Raw genomic sequence first — 16,258 nt, 5'->3', positions numbered from 1 at the left:
ACCTCAACTATCACCTCTATACTAATGACACCCAAAGCTATTAACTACAGTTTGATATCTTTACCTCTTCACTAATGCATTTTAACTATCTGCTTGACTGCTCTATTAGGAGTCCCTGCCAATACAAGTTAAAAGATTAAAAACTGAAGTAATTATCCTCCCTATCAAAATGTTCCCCATTTCCATTTTTAACCCTTCATCCAGTTACGAGTCAAACCAAGTTGATATCCTCTGCTATTCCATGCCCGGCTGCCCTACTTGTATATCGCCTCTCCACCTGCAGTCCATCTTATATTCTGCTACGAGGCACATTTTATTTTGTGACACTTGGGTCTTCTTATCAACGAATGTCAGTGTCTTCTCTTTACAAACAGAAAAATGTTTCTCATTCTGTCACATAAGACCTTCTACAGGTTAACCTTAATATACCCTTCAACAACTTTCTTCAACCTGAAGGGATCACTCCTCTCCCACCGTCTCCTCTGCAGGTTCTAAGCACTCTATCCAACACGCCCTTTCTCTCCTCTGTCTGCATGCCACCTATCCTTCAAGCCCTTCTCCAATGCTATTCTCAGTGCAATCTTTCCCTAGTTTTTAATGCGTACTTCTTTCCTATTACATTTGCCTTTTGATTTATAGTTACAATTCATTCTTTACCTTCTTTATTAGACCAAAAACTCTTCAATAGAAACTGGTCATATTTAGTAGATATATAACCTGGATAATGCTACTTTCCTGTCTCAGGTTTTTTTTTTTAACTGTAAAATATGTATCCTCTTAGAAAACACAACATGAAAGGTGTTGATTTTCCTAAGTGCATTCTATAAACAGGAACTTTCCCCCATCTTAGCTGTTAACTCATTGGTAAATATAAAGCAACCGGAAAGGTAAAAGGCATTCCATCAACACATACCCACTGCGAATGTGCAGGGAATAGGCTCTGCGTGTAATCATCCTATCCTCTTGGGAAACCGTATTCGCGCGTGTAACAGAAAGCAAGCATAATCAAAAGACAGGGAATCAGGGTTCTGGCCCTTAGCCCTGTATGACCTTCAGCAAAGCGTTTCATATCTGTGCCTGGGTCTCGGCTTCCTCCTCTATAAGTTGGGATTAACTGCCTTGCCTTTCCCACAGGTTTGCCATGAAGCTCCAAAGTAAGAGAAAGTCCTCTGGAAGAGGAAATGCACGGTCCCGACCTGGGGTGGTGCTAAGATCCTAAGGCACAGAGCCCTGTGACCAAGACAGTTAAGGGAAGCAAGAACTTGCAATGACGGGGCGGGGGCAAGGGGGAACTTTTCTGCGTTCTCCGGCAGGACCCAGCGGTACAGCCCTGTGGGGTCCCAGCACAGCCGCGCCCGCCCGGCAGGTGCGCGGGCCCAGGCCCCGCGGGCGCGCTGCTCAGGCCGGGGAGAGCGAGCAGCCTTTGCCGGGGCCGGCGTCCGCAGCCGGCCGCTCTCCCCGCCGAGGTAGGCACAGATCCGAAGCCCCCGCCCGGGTTGGTAGCCCCCTGCACCCGAAGGGCCCTCCCGGCTCCAGGCTGGGCCGGCCAGGGCAGGTGTCTGGAGGTGTCGCTCTCGCCTGAGGCGCAAACTTGGGTGAGGAGTCTGGCGTCCCTGCAGCTCCCCAGCCCGCCCGGTACCTACCCAGCGGCCGCCACCGCCGCCGCTCCTCGCCCGCCAGCGCGCCGGCCTCAGAGCGAAGGAAAGTGAAACAGAAACAGCACCCGCCGCGGCCTGGCCGGTCCCCGCGCCCCGTCTGCTCTCCCCCTGCAGGCGGGAGCGCGCCGGCTCTGTGGGGCCACTCGGCTCAGGCCCGACAGGGCGCGGCGGGCCTCGGGGCCCAGGTCCGGTGCCGCCTCCAAGGGCAACTCCACCCACTTCCAACCGGCGGCGCCGCCCGCCCCTTCGCCCGGCCACGCCCCCGCCGCCCGGCCACGCCCACCACCACGCCCGGAGGCCGCGCCTGCTGCCTGCGCTGCTCGCAGGTGCAGCTGCCGCCCTGGCTCCCTGTGCTACACGTAGCTCTGGCCAAATATTATCTCGGTTCTTCTTATCCTCACCGTCCACCCCTTCGGTTGTTTACATCATAACAATGACTGGCATATTTTCCCTGGAGGGTTTAAAAGCAACGGTCAGTGATGAGACTGACGCACCCTGAGAATTTGTCTCTTCAGCTGCGTCTTCCCCAAGTCTGTCCGACCTGCGCCGAAGTGGGGACAAAGCCATCCCTTGATTTGCACCTTATTTGAAAATGACTGACAAACTTGTTACTGTAGCGTGGGTCCAGAGATCATGGTCGTTGACAACTATAAGCAAACGGGAACGTTGTGGAGGTTGAGGGTGGGGGGAGGGTGAGTGGTAAAGAAGCATTACTGTTTGCAAGGTTCAAAACAAACAAAAACCCAGTACTCTTTCTAGTGGACTTTGAGATCTACAAGAGACCATTCACTGCAAAAACCTTCATTCAAAAACGTGTATTTTAGAAGCCAGAGCAGTGATGGCTTAAGAAAATGACAATAGTAGAGGGTAGGGGAGACTGTCAATGCAAGATATTTGCTTTTTCTCCAACTGATAGGCGTTAACTTCTTACTAAAGTGATAGATGACTCTAAGTGGCAAACCAATAAACTTAACAACCGCTAGTCCAGCAGCCATACAAGTGTTCAAAGATCCATTTCAAATTTAAAATGCATCAAGCAGTAGACCAAGGCAGCTTTTTAAACTATCCATTTTATAATCAAACTTTGACATGTTTAAAAATTGCCATTTCTAATATCACAGCAGGAGCAATACATTTTCTGAAACAGCTTTAAATGACCACATTCGTATAGTCCTTTAAAGAACCATTTTCCAAAATCATACATGCCAATGTCCAAGCTGGGATCAACTTCATAAATCGCAGCAATCACAATGAGTAAGAGAAAACAAGTGAGGTCAAATGACTTCATGGCAGTAGGATTACTCTTTATGCTTCATATCTTTCATTTCAGAGACTAAACAGAACAGTATGTGAAAAATCACACTATTTCTAGTGTGTTTAAAATATGCATTGGAGGATATTACTGTATATATACCACAATATATAAAAAAGACTTGGTATTTTCCTATTTTGTGTCTGAAACTATTTTAAATATGTTTTAAAAGAATAACAGTGGAGTCCAGGGGGCTTAAATGTGATTGGTGACCAATCACAAGTGCGGTTAATCAGTATTCCTGAAGGAAACGAGCTTGAAGGCGGGTTTTAGGATGACATATGTTAGCAATGAAGGAAGGGGTCACAAACATGTGATATAGCAGTACCTGAGGATGAATGTGGAGGTGGGGTTGCCAGAATGGACTTGGGATGAGGGAGAACTACAACTTTTGTAAGGCAATCTGTGCTTTGTGTCTGGAGAGGCAGCAATAGTTTGCAGTTAAGTGTTCTGTGGTTTCGCCTCTGCCTTCCTCAGCAACCATTCCATCTCTCCCACCCCAATTTAAAAAAATGCACACATACACAAAATAAAAACAAGTTTAAAAACTCAAACATTTGTCTGGTTAAAAAAATAATAATAGGCCTGGCACGGTGGCTCATGCCTGTAATCCCAGCACTTCTGGAGGCCGAGGTGGGCGGATCATGAGGTCAGGAGTTTGAGACCAGCCTGGCCAATATGGCGAAACCCCGTCTCTACTAAAACAAAAATCAGCCGGGCATGGTGACATGCGCCTGTAGTCCCAGCTACTCAGGAGGCAGAGGCAGGAGAATCGCTTGAACCTAGGAGGTGGAAGTTGCAGTGAGCCGAGATCGCACCACTGCATTCTAGCCTGGGAGACAGAGCAAGGCTCTGTCTCAATAATAATAATAAAATAAGAATAATAACAAAAGTAATGGTAAGAGGGAGTGTTGTGAAATGGCAACTTTCCTGTGTGATGTGTATGCAGATTGTTAAGTATTAAAACATGGGACTTTCAGCTGCTGTGCTGCCTCTCCTTCTCCCCTGGGGCTCCTTACCAGTTACTTATCCTAGTCTAGTCCCTTGGTACTGCCAGTGGGGGCAGAGGACAAATGACGGAAGCTACAACATGAGGGGGTAGCTCTGATAACAAATCTCAAGTACCAGTGGGACCCTCAAGTAAACAAAGGCCTGGAAGCAACTGGATATAGGACCAGGGGGAAAAAAAAAGGCAGGATAAAGGAATAATAGCTGGGAGTCCCCTTATCAATAATGTACTTCAGCTTTCTCATTTTATAGATGTAGAAACTAAGATCCTGAGACGTGGTGAATTCATAATTACAGAGCTGATTCTGGTAGAGCCAAGACCAAAACAAAGGTGTCAGCTTCAGTTTTCTTTAATACCTCTTGAGAGTACTTCTCAAGTCCCAGAACTTAAGGGAGGTCTGGTAAGAAACAGATTAGGGCTGCGCACGGTGGCTCACGCCTGTAGTCCCAGCACTTTGGGAGGCCAAGGCGGGCAGATCAACTGAGGTCAGGAGTTCAAGACCAGCCTGGCCAACATGGTGAAACCCTGTCTCTACTAAAAATACCACAATTAGCCAGGCTTGGTGGCAGGTGCCTGTAATCCCAGCTACTAGGGAGGCTGAGGCAGGAGAATCACTTGAACTTGGGAGGTGGAGGTTGCAGTGAGCCAAGATCGCGCCATTGCACTCTAGTCTGGGGCACAAGAGCGAGACTACGTCTAAAGAAAAAACACACAGATTAACTTTTTTTGTTGTTGTTAAACAAGGAAGAAAGAAAGGGAAGAATGGATGAGGAGAGGGAGGGAAATAACTGTCTAGATGGCACTTAGGAGCGAAGTGGCCACTGGAGATTCCCTATCAAAGAAGCATAATCCCAAAGTGATAACTGCTGCATTTGAGTATTGGCCCAGACTCTTCCAGAGAACCACAAATGGCTCTTAATAACTCCTGGAACTACTTGGAGCTATCTGTATACCTAACAAATGTTTTCATTACTTTATATTTTATATCTAGATTTTTATTTCATTTATGGCTGGGCAATGGGTGGGTAGGTAGTTCTATACTAAAAGTTCACATTCCTTTCCTGCCTAATAAATACATCATTAATTAACTGACTTTTAATGGCATAAAGTGATTGAAAAATGTGGTTATATATTTACATCTCCCTGAAATATTAAATAAGGTGAATTTTTCAGCTGGGTGCGGTGGCTCATGCCTGTAATCCCAGCACTTCGGGAGGCCGAGGCGGGTGGTCACGAGGTCAGGAGATCGAGACCATCCTGGCTAACACGGTGAAACTCCTTTTCTACTAAAAAGATTAGCAGGGCGTGGTGGCAGGTGCCTGTAGTCCCAGCTACTCAGGAGGCTGAGGCAGGAGAATGGCGTGAACCCAGGAGGTGGAACTTGCAGTGAGCCAAGATCGTGCCACTGCACTCCATCCTGGGCGACAGAGAGAGAGACTCTGTCTCAAAAAAAAAAAAAGGTGAAATTTTCATTATTATAAATTATGTACCTAAGAATGCTGTTTAATATTTTAACATAGAGTGCCTTTAACATATAAACTACTCTCTGTAATATAAAGGTCTTCCTATAGAGATTACAGAAAATATTACAATTGAACATAAATATCCTATAAGGCCCACATATATTTATTTTATGACCATGAATATTATAACTCTAAATCTATGTTTGCCTAAAATCAATGATGGATGAATGGTAGGGGGAACAGAGAATTGAAGAGAACTTCCAATCACCCTTGACCATGTCATTCTCTTACTGCACCCCTCTCCCACAATCCAATAATTTTCAAGGACTTCCCTTGCTAAATGTCTCTTAAATCCCTCTGTTTAGCCACCCTGTTCAGATCCACTATCATCTCTACTCTCTATCACTCAATGAACTCTTAAGTAGTCTTCCTACAGCTCTTTTCTGCCAAAGCATCTTCCACAGCACAGCCAGAAGACTCTTTCTAACTATATAAATGAGGGTCATGCTGCTCTCTGGCTTTAAAAAACCTCATTTCTAGAATAATGCCCAAACACTTAATAAGGCCATTTCAGATCCTTGTCACTTCTACAGCCTCCCCACCCCCACTTGAACTCTGTGCTCCAGCCATAATGTACCTCTTTACTCTCTAGCTAGATAGATATGTCTTCTTCCAAATGACCACCCTGTCTTTATCCCCTCACCCTTCCCCACCTCTGCTAAGTCTGACCAACCCTTATATATCCTTTCACGTATTAGCTGATTTCAAAGGTCACCTTCTCAGGCACCTCAAAGCTGCCAAAGAGCCTCCTGTATACACACAGACCATATTCATACATTAACAACTCACATTTATCCTCTCAAATCAAATATCACACTCTTAGATTATCTGATTTACTCATCTGGATCTCCCACTAGAGTGTAAGCCCAGTGGATCCACTGCTTGGCTATGCATATCCCCAGCAGAGTGGACGGCAAAAAGCAAGTGTTCAAACAAATATTTATTGAAAAACTGAATAATTTGCAGCATACATTCTAAGAACTGATCCTATGTATTCTTTCTTGGGTTTCTTCTTGAAGCGATCCTTACAAAGGATGTGTTAAGGCATAATCCCTGCCTTCTTGGATTATTAATTAAAATCACACCAGGGAGTACAGACTTATCCACAAGAAACAATTATGGAGCAATATATCAAAATTTATTAATAAAGTGTTACATGGAACATGATCAAGTGACAAAAACTCTAGTTGAAAGCAGCAGCACTATGGGTGGACAAGAAATTAGTCCTAAATGCCTTCTCTGCCAGTTACAAATGAATGGTAATGGCATATGAATGATAAATGAGAAGGCCAGAAGAAAAGTGTGTTAGCTGTCAACACCAGCCTCACCATGGCCAGTATCAGCAGCTCTGAGAAGAGGCCCTGAAGGGCTGGGTGGTGAGATTTCCCCATCCCATCTCTTTTCAAAGACAGCAGACTCAGCAAAAGAGGGCACATTTGAAAATAAGAATATTGCAGCTATGGGAACTAGATCAGACCTGACAGCCTCCTAAGGAGAAGGACGTATGTTTTTATTTCTATGACGTTAAACAAGGGAATTTAAGCTGCTGATGGGTATTCTCCTTTTCTAGCTTTTTGGATGACTATTATATGCATATTAAGAAGAATCTGTGAACAGGGAGTTTCACACAAGTCACCAAGGCCGAGGTCTGTTCACAAACTATATTACTGAATTATAAAAGACGAGGCTTTGATACCAGATCATTTCAATATCACCATTTTAATTTATTAAATTAAGAAAACTGAAGAAAAATCCAAGGAAGAGAAGTAATTACATGTATTCATTTATGCTTTTAAAAAGCAAATTTTGTCAAGAACTGTTGTTCCTGATTTGAACAACTTACAATGATATTTCACTTCCCAAAAATGTTAGGAGGGTGATGCTTATTACAAGTACTGATGAGGAAGTTAATTAGAACTTCATGATTATAAATTCATAGATCACCATTTCCTTTACAATATTTCCATAACTATTGATTCTTTAATCCTTTTTACCAGTGAAGTCTGAAATTTTAAGTAGAACACTCATTTCTACTAGAAAAGGAAAGACTTTCTGTAATGAGAACCTGAACTTATAAGCATAAATTGATTTTAAAATAACTGTATTCTGGCTTATATCCCCATTTGGGGATTCTCTGCTCCTTCCTTTCAATTTAGTTTAATCAACCTTTCTCTGGATCCATTTCCTTCCTTGTCTTCCTCAGACCCAATGCAATCATCATTAACTTTCTCCCTGTTCTGGTTATCATATTTTATCTGCAGTTCTTTAGCCTTTTGGCCGTTCATCTGTTTGTCGTGCTCCTCTACCAGTGTGCTTGTCTGCAAATCAGTACTACTAAAAACATGTTATCCCGGTCAACTGGGTTCTTAATGCTGCGTTTTGTTTTGCTTTGTTCTTATAATTACTCCTGTATATGCCTGGACAAATTGTCTCCTATTTCTCATAGCCATGATTTTGAATTTGATCAGTTCCCTTAAATTCTCTAACCCAGAGGTAGCTAAGTATAGTCCCTTCTTCTGGTAGCAACCTCCCTGGAGGAAATTTCCCCTCCCCTACAACATGCAATTGTGCTGCTGCTCCAGCAGTCCCATGGCCGTCTTCTCTCTGTGCATCTATCTTTGCATGACATTCTCCTTGTCTGTCTGTCTCTCCTTTTTTTTTTTTTAACATATATTTTTTAAGACAAAGTCTGTCTCCCAGGCCAGAATGCAGTGGTACAATCACGCCTCATTGCAGCCTCAATCTCCCAGGCTCAAGTGATCCTCCCACCTCAACCTCCAGAGTATCTGGGACCATGGGTACATACCACCATGCTCAGATAATTTTTGTATTTTTTGTAGTGACAAGATTTCACCATATTTCTCAGGCTGGTCTTGAACTTCTGGGCTCAAGCAATCCACCCACCTTGGCCTCCCGAAGTGCTGGGATTACAGGCATGAGCCACCATGCCTGGCCTTTTCCTCTTCTTATAAGGACATGAGTCTTACTGAATTAAGAGCCCAAACTGATTATACCTTCAAAGAATATGACCTTTCCAAATAAGGTCATATTCACAGGTAGCAGAGGCTAAGACTTCACCAGTTCTTTTTGAGAGACTCAATTCAACCCATAGCAGGCATTTAGAATAAATCTGTTTAATGTTTAACATGTAGCACATAACACTTAATGTGGCACATTAAAATAATGAAGTGGCTGGGCATGGTGGCTCACGCCTGTAATCCCAGTACTTTGGGAGGCCGAGGTGGGGACCTCTCTGAGGTCGGGAGTTTGAGACCAGCCTGACCAACATGGAGAAACCCCATCTCTACTAAAAATACAAAGAAAAAAAAGAAAAAAAAAAAGCCTGGTGTGGTGGCGCATGCCTATAATCCCAGCTACTCGGGAGGCTGAGGCAGGAGAATCGCTTGAACCTGGGAGGTGGAGGTTGCAGTGAGCCAAGATCACACCATTGCACTCCAGCCTGGGCAACAAGAGCAAAACTTCATCTTAAAAAAAAATTTTTTTTAATAAAATAAAATAATGAAGTTAATGAACAAAGTACAGAAACGTACTTATAATATCTGACGTAGAACTAATTTGTGCTACTTGTAGCCAAATAGAGGTTACTTATGCATACGTATATACAAATACATACATATATATCCACACATATGTAGAGTATATTTTAAGGACTGCACGGACTAAGAAATAGATGTGTTCCTTCAAATATTAGTCATACTTTTGATTCATCTCTCTTACATTTTCTAAAACACAAATAGAATTAATACTAATTAATAACTATTCATGCCAGTAAATGCATGGCATTATATTTGGAGTGCTAAACAAGAAACTATTAGCATTTACAAGCTTTGACCCTTGGAAACACTTAAATTGCACATAAGAACACTCTCTATATCAGATATGGAAACATCTATAATATTCAGAATAAGATACAGACGAGCAGTGCTTAGGAAGTATAACTTATTGTGATTAAAATGTGAGTGTAATATTATCCTTTGAAGATGCTATTTCTTCATGTAGTGTAACACATATGCTGTACAATTTTTCATAGTTTCTACCATGAAGATGAGTCTGAAGCACAACTTATTCAGATCTTTACAAAGAGAGAAGACATCAAGCTTAATAAAAATCCAAACGTCCCAATAGATGAATTAAACTTACTTCCAGCTAAGAAAAAAATCTTAAGATTAAAGAAAAACTTTAAGCAAGGGTATTAAAACAGAACTCTTGTTTTTATAGAGAGCTGCCTTCCATTTTCTTACCTACCCAAAGTGTGAACACAACAAACAGAATTAGCGGGCATGCGTTATAGAAGTTAGGCTGTACAATTCTTCTAGGGATATTCATAGTTATTTTCCACTTTGATTTATTCAGATTCAATTCTCTATCTCATTCCTGTCAGTACAGTAGCCTCTGAGTATACAATATAAAATATTAATCAAGAAAAAAAAGCAAACCAAACTTCCAGCTGCTTCTGGTCAAATAATTCATTTCCTCTAACTGACCAGAATAAGAGTTCTCTGTGACTATTAAGAGACACTCCAAATTACTGTGATCTAATTATTTCTCAATGGCTTTTAAGCATGTTCATCAAATCTGTGAAATGGGGACGTAGTGAAAACAGAATGGCCTCATGCAACACATTACTTCATGTCTCTTCCCGTGCCTTCTTGAACAGTGTGGAAATTATGGTGACACCTCTAACACCTCATTTTCAACTGCATGAAGGCAAAAAGCAACTCTACAAAGCTTTCTCAAGCTTCAATTAACCTATTTCTGAGTATCAGCTTTATGTCTCTCCCTTGCCTAATAACTAACAATGGAATGAGCTCTTCCAAGTACACAGTATTTTGCTAAGCATTTTATATCATTATTGTTTCATTTATTATTTATAGCAATCCTGTAAGATAAATAAAATCATTGTCCTCATCTTATAAATGAGGAAACCATGGCACAGAGAGTTTGTGCAACAACCAGTATCACACCGCTCCTGACAATGGAGGCAGGAGTGGAACCTTGTGGTGCAGCTCCTGAACCATTCTAGTGCTGCTCAACCACCTTCCAGACCACTTTGCTCTGCAGCACTGCAACACCTCTGGGGCCTGGTTCCAGATAAGCTCTATAACCTTGTCTCCACTCTTTCCAAGACAAAGCCTCTACTTTAACAACTCGACCAGGCTTCTCACTATCCCTTGAACACAGTGTGAATGCCAACCTCTAGCTTCTGCTTACACTGAGCCCTACTAACTGGAATGCTCTCCCTCCTCCTCCTCTTCCTCTTCTTCACTATTCAGTTGCAATTCTACATCTTCCTAAACTGTTCATTCTTCCAGCCTTTCTACCTCATAGGAATCTCTCTTCCTAGGAAGATAGAAGAACTGCTGGAGACCCATGAACCTGATACCTAAGTTGGTTTTGTGTCAGTACTGACGTTTCACATTTATGCAGATCAGGTCCGATAGTAAATGACCTGAAGGCAGGGACAAGTATCGCCCCTGCAAAGGTCTGGGAACCTGGCAGGAGTTCAACAAATGCTGGATAAATGTACAATAACCTCTATAGCAATACAGTAAGAGTAACACAGCACACTGTCATGGAGAAACACTCTAAGAAATCATTTCAAGACTTTCAGACATTAAAGGCACCACCTAACTTTCCAGAATATTCTTTAACTTAACAACTAATCCCCCCAGCTAATCACATCAACAAAGTATGCATTTCTGTGTCTGGATATAGCCAAGTCAGTATTGTATACATGTGCATAAACAGCCAGGGACTGACATTCAAGCAATGTTCAAACATAGCATTGGAAATCTAATGAGGAATTTAAGTTTGCTGTAATCAAAACAATGCTTGCAAAAAGCTGATAAGATGGGAAATAAAAATAAAATGCACTCCATTACCATTCCTTTTTGCTTTGGACCACTTATTTAACAAATGCCTCCTGGTACCTAATGCATGGTAAACACTGCTTTAGGCACTGTAAAGGATGCTACTATAGTCCTTCTGGGTTTTTGTGTGAAGCAGCTCACCTGTCTGATAATTCTTCGTGTCAGAAAAAATGAGATATTCTTCTACATTTAAATAAGAGAATAGGTGAAACTTGCTCTCCTACTTACTACTATCTCCAGAATACATACACATTTTTGAGATGTTACAGTGATTTGAGTTAGAACTGGAAACATTTCTGATTTTCAGTGATTATTTTTAAATGTAGCTCACAGGACAGAGAAAGGGAGAGACCAAACAACAGAAAGCAGGTGTGGTCTTAATTGGTACCAGGTGTCTAGCACTAGAGGCACTGAAACAGCCTTTCTGCTTTCCACCAGGTGTTGGCACCCAGCCATGACAAAGCCCTTGAATACTGTGCTAGTGGCCTCCACAGACCACAGGTTCTGCTGGCCCTGTGCTTCTATAGCAACCACTGAACCTCTGTGGGCCAATGATCTCTTACCAAGCTAAGCCAGTTACCCAGTTTGACATTAGAGATCTTCAGGTGGCATCCTCTAACAAAGATGACTTAAAAGGTACCACCTTGTGTATCTTACTAGATTTGCAGGTTAGCATTTAGAAGTAATGAGTAATGTTTTCACAGTGTGGCTACGTTAAACACCCTTCTATAACATATACATAATTGAGAGATGGGGAATAAAATTCATACTAACTCCACATCGTTCAATGAACACAAGTGTGTGCTGTGACCAGGAAGCACAAGAGCTGTAGCACTCTCTGGCAGAAAAAGGATCTCAAGCAGCAGGTGGACTGTTTGCTATAAGGGGAAGGGCATCCAAATCTCCCAGCAGACAGGTGGGGGCCCATCCCTCTAGGAAGAAGGAAGCGTTAAGGGAGAGCAGTGGGGCATATGAAGTTGCAAATCACTTATATGTTAGAAATTGCCCAAGCTTTATAGATTGTCTAATGCTATGATCTGCAATCCATCTAAATGCCAGAAGTGGCAAAAGACACAAATGGTAGAGATTAAAAGGAACAAATAAACAACAAACAAAAACACCCATTTGGGAATCTCAATTTCCACATGTCAATCTCATTGAGTTGACACGTGCATATTGGTTCCACATTCATTCATTCATTCCCCAATGCCCATTGATAGCTACTAAACTGGGAGACTCTACTCCTATCAGCAGATATCCTCCAATTCCTTTTTCTTTTTAATCTAATTTTTTTGTAAAGACAAAGCCTCACTATGCTGTCCAGGCTGGTCTCAAACTCCTGGTCTCAAATGATCCTCCTACCTTAGCCTCCCAAAAGTTCTGGGATTACAGGTGTGTGCCACTGTGCCCAGCCCCATCCTCTGACTTCTGACAGATGTCTAAAGAGGAAGTCCCTCGCTTGTAAAGTTCTCTTCTTCTACAAGGAAGATTCCATCAATTAACATAATTAATAGACTAAGGGAAAATATTAGTCAGGTAACAGATGAGTAAATGAAATTATGTCAGAAAAAAGGATTAATGATAAAATGTAAACACATTAAACAAAGTTACTAAGCAACACAAAATACTATGTATATTTGGAATTCTGAATAAATGAATTGAATGTAACAGTAACAAACTACAAATGGCCAGAGTGCCAACAACAATCTGCCTATAAATTACTTCTAAAGGGAAAAAAAGTATTTGACCAAAAGCCACTGAAACCTACCAATGGCAGAAAGCTCACACTCCTGTAGAGCAAGAAAAATGAGAATTTTCTTTTTGATTAGTAGAGCTTAAACTGCCTAACTTCCCTTGGTACCAATAAAGTTTGGTTTGACTAACAGAAAACCAGTAGAGACACATCCAACTCTGAAGGTGTCACTATTTCCCATGGTCCCAGAAACCAGGAACTGAAGCCAGCTCCCTGAAAGTTCAGGATTTCAGGAGAAATGCAAAATAAGCATGAGTGTGAGGCCAGCATTCCTCATTATCATGATTTCTGGGACTCAAGCAGGTGGGGTACGCATCCTCTCTCCCCTATGCCTACCAGAGTTCATATATTTTCCAAGAGATCATTCTCTTCCATGATAATGAGGTGAATTTTTCATACTAATACAGGGAGAGCAATGTGTTTTGGCTCTTTCCAATGAGCCCATAGATGCCTACAGCTTTGTTACTTCAGCCAGGGTCCACAGATCAGCCAGCATCAGCAGGGAGCTTGTTAGGAATGCAGAATCTGGGCCCTCAGGTGATTCATACACAATTAAAATTGAAGTGGCACTGTGAATGGACTAAAAATGTTTCTTACTCCCGGATTAGGTATTTCTCTCCCCAGATGCCAAGGATCAGTGCAGTTAGGCCAACTCTAGGACAATCTGAGCATCAAAATGAGCAAGAGGAATGGATCATACACACTGAATTTAAAGAAAATAATCCATGAGTCCATATTTACAACAAGCAAGCAAATAAACAAATGGGAGGAAAAGAAGAATCCTTCTTTTCAAGAGAATGTCAACTTATGTAAGGAATGAAAGAATTATAAAATCACTATTTTATAACCATGTTATTAATTGATTCAGGCAAGAATCTCCAGGGATCCTAAAACTATTAAGAAAAAATTGCTGGGTAGAGGATATTTACATAGTTGTACAGTGTCTCTTGACAGAGATAGTCTAATTTCATGTAATTAAAATTGATACTATAAATTTATGAATTACAAAGGGGAAAAGGTACCCCTACAATGGAGCAATCCATTGGATGCTACCTAAACAGTGATTGCATTTAACAGCACTAATAATGGGATAATCTGACATTATGTACCTGCTGAGATGATGCTCTTAGGAGGATACATTATCACCTATGTAATGTTTCTGCCCAAAATGTCTATCCTGACTATAATCATTTGGAAACATAAAATAAGTCCACATTGAGGGCCATTTTACAAAACAAATGGCCTACACTTTTTGAAAATATTAATGTCATGAAAGGCAAAGAAAAATTGAGAAAGATTAAAGAAACTTGATAACTAAATACAGTGTGTGATTCAGTCCCACTGAATTGGGACTTCATTATTGTTACGGTTATAAAGGATATCATTGGGACAGGTCTGCACATTAGATACGATTATAACAATGCCATATTTCCTGAATATAGTAACTGTATGTCCTTTCTTAGGTGATACAAACTGAAGTATTTAGAGGTAAAGGGTCATGTCTGCAACTATTCTTAAATGGTTCACTGAAAATTGTAGTAACATGTATATACAGAGATAAAGCAAATGGGGCAAAATGTTAAACAGTGAATCTAAGTGAGAGATATACGGATGTTCATTGAAAGATTTTGGCAACTTTTCTGTAGATTTTGAATTTCTCAAGAAGCTGAAAGTAGAAAAAATGTGTAAGATCAAAAGTAATGCAATGACAAATGGCTCATCTCACAACTCTCTAGTAGAAGAATACTACCACCAGCTGCACATCCCTCACCAAAGTGGTCTTAAACTTAAATACAAGTAAATGATAGGCTGAAAAAATTCCTCTTTAAAAGGTTTTTAGGAAAAGGGTCTTTCTATGCTAAAAGCCCCTTCTTAGAAAATGCACCTCCTAATTCCTTCTACAGTGGGCCAGGCTATGTTCTCAGCACAGGAAATATTGCACTGAACCAGACAAAGCCCCTGTTCTCACGGACCTTGCATCCTAGAAGGAAATAGGCAATAAACAAATAAATAAGGTCATGTAGTGATCAGTGCTGTAAAGAAAAATAAAACCAAGAGGGACTCTGGGGCAGTGCTATTTAAAATAGGGAGGTGAGAGGACTTAGTTAGGTGACATTTAGCACAGATCTGAATGAGGTAAGGGACTAAACTGTGCAGGTAACTGGGGGAAGAGTGTACCAGGCAGAGAATACAGAATGTAAGGCAAAGGCATGGAGGCAGGATAATGCTCAGGTGCAGATAGCAACAGAGAAAGCACAGGAAAGGAAGTCAGAGACCATGCAGTCCCCCACAGGCTGTTACTGAGACTTCACCCTTTACTCTAAGCTGATTGCTGCCTCCTACCATTTCTACCTACCCAATGTTCTTGCTCCAGACTGGCAACTATGCAGTTGCATAATGAAGGGACCACTGTGGGGAAATGCAGCCAAGTGTACTCTCCTAAGTGCACTGAGGCTCCATGCAGGCTTTCCCTATCTGCTAGTTTCATCCCAGGTGATATCTTCCTCATACTCTGCCTAATTCCTTTCTCCCTCCCACTCTCTTTTAATCCTCATTCAAAGGCATCAGAAATTGTCTCTTTGGTTTTTGAGATTAAAAAAAAAAAAGTGGCTTATCATGGCTGACATGTTGAAGAGTCTTATTTATAACATCTAGTGCTTGTTTTCACAGAAGTCACCATCCTTTCCAAATGTTACATCTGTACCTACCTTTCCATTCTCCTTTAATCAAACCTGCTTTTTCTCCGAGTTCTGCTGTTCAGCTCCTTGACGGCAGGAGCTACCCTGTTCATTCTTTCATTCCTAGTGGCAAGCACAGACTTTGGCACATAGTAGTTCTCCGATAAATATTTGTGGCACTATTTTATAAATAAAAGATTAAAAAGCCAATTTATTGTTAGGCTGTTGCCAAAATTTGCCAAAATGTTGGTATACCATGTCTTTTAGTTTTTTTGTTTGTTTTTTGACAGAGTCGCAGTCCGTCACCTGGGTCGGAGTGCAGTGGTGTGATCTCAGCTCACTGAAACCTGTGCCTCCCGGGTTCAAGCAATTCTCCCACCTCAGCCTCCCGCGTTCAAGCAATTCTCCCACCTCAGCCTCCCGCGTTCAAGCAA

General features: G+C 41.7%; 1 protein-coding gene across 10 annotated transcripts in view; it reads right to left on the bottom strand.

Moving 5' to 3' along the window:
- The window catches only part of PCGF5 (polycomb group ring finger 5), a 121,632-nt gene that overhangs the window by 61,774 nt on the left and 43,600 nt on the right, over positions 1-16,258 (bottom strand). For 3 of the 10 annotated variants that reach the window (XM_055093126.2, XM_003825355.4, XM_008950682.5), the window contains exon 2: positions 1,644-16,235. The exons of 5 other annotated variants lie outside the window; for them this stretch is intronic. The gene's annotated coding sequence lies outside the window, so the exon portion shown is untranslated. Of the gene's footprint in view, positions 1-913; positions 1,368-1,643; positions 16,236-16,258 lie in introns of those variants that run through there. 2 more of the 10 variants (XM_055093129.1, XM_055093125.1) reach the window with 2 other exon arrangements.

The sequence above is a fragment of the Pan paniscus genome, chromosome 8, assembly GCF_029289425.2.
Source record: "Pan paniscus chromosome 8, NHGRI_mPanPan1-v2.0_pri, whole genome shotgun sequence".
NCBI classification, from domain to species: Eukaryota; Metazoa; Chordata; class Mammalia; order Primates; family Hominidae; genus Pan; species Pan paniscus.
Note: the sequence above shows the minus strand (reverse complement) of the source record. Positions and strands in the feature narration are given on the sequence as shown.